The sequence below is a fragment of the Pinus tabuliformis genome, chromosome 8 (genome assembly GCF_031772625.1).
Source record: "Pinus tabuliformis cultivar Carrire ecotype Pingquan chromosome 8, CPIR1, whole genome shotgun sequence".
Classification (NCBI taxonomy): domain Eukaryota; kingdom Viridiplantae; phylum Streptophyta; class Pinopsida; order Pinales; family Pinaceae; genus Pinus; species Pinus tabuliformis.
Window position 1 is genome coordinate 1,270,625,874 of NC_142294.1, and position 6,584 is coordinate 1,270,632,457.

General features: G+C 36.9%; 1 pseudogene; it reads right to left on the reverse strand.

Annotated features, from left to right (window-relative positions):
* Positions 1-449: 449 nt before the first annotated feature.
* LOC149240016 (amino acid transporter AVT3C pseudogene) lies at positions 450-6,142 on the reverse strand (annotated as a pseudogene).
* Positions 6,143-6,584: the final 442 nt, after the last annotated feature.

A 6,584-nucleotide genomic window follows, 5' to 3' on the forward strand; every position in this document is an offset into this window, starting at 1 on the left:
GAAATTCATTTCCCTCTTGAAGTATGAAACGAGTAGCAATTCCCAATTGATCTCACACTACCACCACAAAGAAGCTGGCAATCCTGATATACAAATCGAACCAGCCATCCTATCAAGCAATCCATGTAGTTCTCAATCTATAGCTTTGATAACCCAAAACTCAAATCTTTTATATTTAATATGCACATAAATTTTCACATTAATATGTCTGGATCTCATTCTAAGATCTTTACAGATTTGATACAGAGGTAAACCAGATTTGTCATACTATGACAAGCAATATTAGCAAGCCTTGGAGTCTCTCTTATGTAATGTCTCCTCCTTATTTGATAGAGTTGAAGCTGTATGAGAATCGACTGCACTAAAGGGATCATCCAATAGATAAATGTCATCATCATTATATACTGCTCTAGCCAACTGAATCCTTTGTTTTTGTCCTCCACTCATATTCAATCTCTCTCCCCAATCTCCGTCATATCTCCATGAGCAAAACTCTCTATATCCTTGTCTAATAAACAGGCTTTTATTGCCTTCTTGTATTGAATTTTGTCTATTGGTTTCCCATAGAGTATGTTATCTCTGACAATACCACTCTGAATCCAAGCTGTTTGTGCCACGTAGGCAACATTGCCATATACTTCAACCTACACGTAGTCCAATCAAAAAGTTTATGGAAGAATTTATGTATATAGAAAGCAAAAAAAGCTGCATCTACAATCTTGTTGAACTATGAAATGGTTACTTTTGCTCAAGAAGAGTAGTTAATGTTCAACTTACATCTCCTGAAATTTTTGGGATTTCTCCAAGAATTGTATATAGCAGAGAAGATTTCCCTGATCCCACTGAGCCACAAATTGCTACCTTTTCTCCAGTTTTAATGTGCATATTTATTCCCTTCAATGTTGGCTTTGAATTTCGATGGTATACTGGGATCCGGCAAGTGCTTTCCTCACAACATTATTTGGTCTCAGCTCATTGTAAGAACTTGTCCAGATGATCTAAGGATACTTTAACCTGAATTAATATAGCCAAAACTTCAGGTAGCATTCTCACTGGATCTTGTATCACACAGAATGTTGCAAGCACTGTGAATATGGTTTTGGCAGTTAACGATGGATCCCCTATGATAGCACACCCGACAAAAACCATAGATGCAGTAATGATGGGTGACATCCAGTAGAGTATGGTACCATATGTTCTATTAAACTGTGTTGAAGACAACCATTTGAACTCCACAACTCATAGATTTTCTATCAGCTCTTTAAATTTTTCTTCCCATGCTTGTAGTTTGATTATTTTCATACTATTAAGAATTTTAGATGTTATTCTGAGTCTTTCATCTTGTGCAGTCATGAACATAGCTTGGCACTTTTGGAGGATTTTGGCCTTGGAAAGTTGAGTTGTAACTTAAATTTGTAACATTATTCAATCATCATTCTACATCATTTTACAATTTAATTAATTTAAATTTGATATTTCAACTAGTACTTAATGTTTAATTAGGATCTTTGATTATTACAAAAACTTTTACATATGTGTTGATATGATGTCTAAAGATATCTGCTTTTAATGATAGTTATTGGTGCTATATGAGAATCACTATAAATTTATGTGGATCATTCAAAATTTGGAGTCATTTATAAATTCTTGTCAGTTAACGGACTTCATGTTAAGATAAATTTTAGGTTACATGGTTACACATTTTTTGTTAGTTAATGAAGCTTTCTATAAAGCCTAGTTATTTGACATGAAGATTACTGATGCTAAAGTGGGATAATTAGCTATAAAAAGGGTTCTTAGGCATTAGTGTAGAGGGCTTTTCAGAGCCATATTATTGCAGGTAGCATGTCAATAAAAAAAAAATTGAAGCAGAAACCATACTTCCCTTGGAGTTGACCTGACTTGGCATCCCTATGTTCTCATGAAGCTTTCAGTTTTGTGTGCTGTGTATTTTGAGTATCCAGTTGCTGTTGCTAGTAACTACTGAAGACTTGATTCTACAATTAGTCCTCTAGAATCAGTTATCAAATGTATTACTGAATATTGCTGGAATTTCTACTGTTATTACTGCATTGTTGTTGTTGGTGCTGAGTTTATTTCTCATGTTTTTTTTTTTTTTTTTTTTTTTTTTTTTTTTTTTTTTTTTCCTTTTTTCTGTTGTTTACTATTGTTAGCATCCTATTAGCTTCAGATTATAGATAATAGTATCCAGGTAGTAGTTTTATACTGTGAGTTTCTTCTGGTTTTTGAAATAAAAACATATCTCGATTTAGGTTCATAACAGGGATGAATACCAACTATGGCTTCATTCTAAGTTACTCATGGGAGGATAATTGGAGGACATAAATTACACTATCAAGGACTCACTTGAATACGACAAGGGACACCATGGAACAAATGAACCAAGCCTTGTGTATAATTATTATAGAAATTGACAGAAGGATACAGGCAGGCGAGAGTAGTGGTGAAGGTCAGCAAAGACCCCAAGACCACAAAAGGGGGGTTGAATCTTAAGACTACAAAGGTGGGGGGTGAATACAAATGATCATGATTGAAACCCCTTTGTAGGGAACATTAATGGGAGAATGGTAAATCATGGGAATCATGACAATCAAGTTAAAAAAGAAAGAAACCATATCAATTAGTGGCATCTTGAGAGTGTTCCCAATCCCAAGTTTGATAGGGTCAAAAGAGAGACTAAATCAAGGGGCTTCAATAGGAAAATTGTCAATTTTCTTTCATTTAATCATACGAAGGATTATCAGGAAATCCAATTTTCCACCCCACACCTTGAAGGATCTGCATTTGAACAAACACAAATGGAATGAAAGGGTGACTACTAGGGGTGAACTATGCAGTAATGATGGGTGACATCCAGTAGAGTATGGTACCATATGTTCTATTAAACTGTGCTAAAGAAAACCATTTGAACTCCACAGCTCAGAGATTTTCTATCAGCTCTTTAATTTTTTCTTCCCATGCTTGTAGTTTGATTATTTTCATACTATTAAGAATTTCAGATGTTATTCTGAGTCTTTCATCCTGTGCAGTCATGAACTCAGCTTGGCACTTCTGGAGGGTTTTGGCCTTGGAAATTTGAGTTGTAACTTAGATTTGTAACATTATTCAATCATCATTCTACATCATTTTACAATTTAATTAATTTAAATTTGATATTTCAACTAGTACTTAATGTTTGGGATAATCAGCTATAAAAAGGGTTCTTAGGCATTAGTGTAGAGGGCTTTTCAGAGCCATATTATTGCAGGTAGCATGTCAACAAAGAAAAAAAAATTGAAGCAGCGACCATACTTCCCTTGGAGTTGACCTGAGTTGGCATCCCTATGTTCTCATGAAGCTTTCAGTTTTGTGTGCAGTGTATTTTGAGTATCCAGTTGCTGTTGCCAGTAACTACTACAGACTTGATTCTGCAATTAGTCCTCTAGAATCAGTTATCAAATGTATTGCTAAATATTGCTGGAATTTCTACTGTTATTACTGCATTGTTGTTGTTGGTGCTGAGTTTATTTCTCATCTTTTTTCTGTTGTTTACTATTGTTAACACCCTATTAGCTTCAGATTATAGATAATAGTATCCAGGTAATAGTTTTATACTGTGAGTCTCTTATGGTTTTTGAAATAAAAACATATCTCGATTTAGGTTCATAACAGGGATGAATACCAACTATGGCTTCATTCTAAATTACTCATGGGAGGATAATTGGAGGACATAAATTACACTATCAAGGACTCACTTGAATATGACAAGGGACACCATGGAACAAATGAACCAAGCCCTGTGTATAATGATTATAGAAATTGACAGAAGGATACAGGCAGGCGAGAGTAGTGGTGAAGGTCAACAAAGACCCCAAGACTACAAAAGGGGGGCTGAATCCCAGGACTACAAAGGGGGGGGTGAATACAAATGATCATTATTGAAACCCCTTTGCAGGGAACATTAATGGGAGAATGGTAAATCATGGGAATCATGACAATCAAGTTAAAAAAGAAAGAAACCGTATCAATTAGTGGCATCTTGAGAGTGTTCCCAATCCCAAGTTTGATAGGGTCAAAAGAAAGACTAAATCAAGGGGCTTCAATAGGAAAATTGTCAAGTTTCTTTCATTTAATCATACGAAGGATTATCAAGAAATCCAATTTTCCACTGCACACCTGGAAGGATCTGCATTTGAAGAAACACAAATGGAATGAAAGGGTGACTACTAGGGCTGAATTTGTGACTGATTTTTATCACAACTTTGATGCTTACACCCTAGATTATTGCTTCTTAACCCTCAAAATAAGAATCAGAGAGGCCTCATGAAAGAGTTCCGCCAAGGCACCCCACTTGTAGAGATTATTTCTCCTCTGCAAGTAGTTTCCATGTATATGGATGGGCTGAATAGTCCATCCAGGGATATGTCAAAGCAATCAAAGCCTTAAAGCCTACTTGAAGACATGTATATTTCGAGATTGCCAGAAGCTGCTTTACAACAAAAGATTATTTATTAAAAAAAACAACGAGGGCTAATACTATGGGAATTGAAAATCCCCTGTAATAACCACTGTCGGACAACCTAATTAAAATTATTTTTCTTGTTTACTAAAGCCTTAGCCTACAAATTATGTGCTTCTACCTGCAACTTCAAAAATATCAGTATCAGAAAATGATAGCACTGAATGATATCCAATAAAAAGAGTTACAATCCATATTAGAAACCATAAATCCACACTTAATGCTGTGATTTCATTGATAGCAACACAAGAAATTTGATAAATACAAGCACTGCACTTTGATTTTGGCAGTCGATAATAATATTACATCTTTACATTAATTTTGGTTTGAACCTTTGAAGCTCAAGGCCCAAATATAACTCCATGCTTATTGGGTTTTCATGTTCTTGACATGGCTTGGAACCTTTGCCCTGGCCACTTACAAGAATGTTTATTTGCTACAGATTTGAGTAATAGACGAAACTGACCCACCAATGCCAAAGACAATGCCGAATACAATGAGCAAGGCATCAGCAAGGATCCATATCAGAGATAATTCATGCCAAAAAGCATGCAAATGAAACAAAGCAAGAAATAGAAACCCTAAAATACAACCAACACTGCTCCCAATCAGAGATAAAAAATCTGCAAATGAAGGGACCAGAATTGACACTATTGTTATCGAGAAAATCACAAGAGATCTGATCATGAAGGAAAACTCCCCTCTACTAAACCTCTCTTCTAGGACTTCATAAACAGGATTCATCATCAGTGGAAATGTGAAGAAAAGGTTCAGACATAGGGCAATCTGAACAAAATCTGTGATCCAACTTTTCCCCAAGTTCAGACTCACCATATCTCTGGTTGCACTTCCAAAAGCAATATACCCGAATGCTCCGAAACCCCCATAAATGAGAGCAATGAAGAGGAATGCAACGGCCAAAACTCCACCAAATATATGTTTTTTCTCCATAGCTAATTCCAGGGGAAAAATCATGCTTACCCCTTCAAATGCATAGATTGCTACACCCACTCCATAAGGAATAGCAGAGAAACTAGTGAAAGCCTGAACATCTAGACCCATAGTACTCAATATGGACAACACATCTTGCACCACAACAGTTAGCATTGCAGAAATGTCAACGATATCTGCAAAAATACTAAAAGGGGCCATATGGTTAAGGGTTCGAATCCCACTCATGATGAGCTCCAGTGGAAAAATGGCCCGTATGAAGCCTACCTTCCTGGTAACATCCAACGAGGTAGACAAATAGACTCCATGAGGATTCAACGAGGATTCTTGGGATTTGGGATTAGGCTGTGGTTTGGATCCTGTAAACATGTAAGACAGAGTATTCCATATGAATATGAGATAACCCACACAAACTCCTGCCATCCAGAGGACCACCATAAAATCCACCATGGCTTTCCCTGCACTTCCATAAACAACAAAGCCCAGATCTCCAAAGCTATCTATTTTCTGAAATCCTTGCCTTTTGAGGGCCCTCTTAGACCACACCAACAGCATCATGCCATGATAGGCAATGCATGCCACCAGTGCCAGTACAATAATGCCTGAGAGCCATCCAGTCTTCATGAAAGTGTAGGGCAATCCCAACACTCCTGCTCCTACAATCGATACCATTTTCGACTGTAAATATGTCAGGATTAATGGAGGCTACGAGGAATCAGAGTATCATCCATGAATTCAAGAAATGGTGTTAACCCCGCACCCACCCTTACCTGAACGATTCTTTCCTTTGCAACGAGGGAAACACAGAGCATCACAAGGACCAGAGCTTCATCTACAACAGATGAGAAAATAACTAAGAGAAAAGGGCATTCCCCTGAAATTTCCTTTAATTTGAGTAACATTTAGGAACTTTTCGTGAGTAGTTTAGCAATGCTAACTCTCGTGTGCTTGGGGGCACTAGAAGCCCAGTAATCTTTAGATCTGCAACACCCACAAAGATGCCTCAATTTCAACACAAACACGGGCAAAACAGGCACTACCTGTAATGGAAAAAGCTCATAGATTTTATGCATGAGAACCGGAGGAGAGAGACTAAATCAAGGGGCTTCAATAG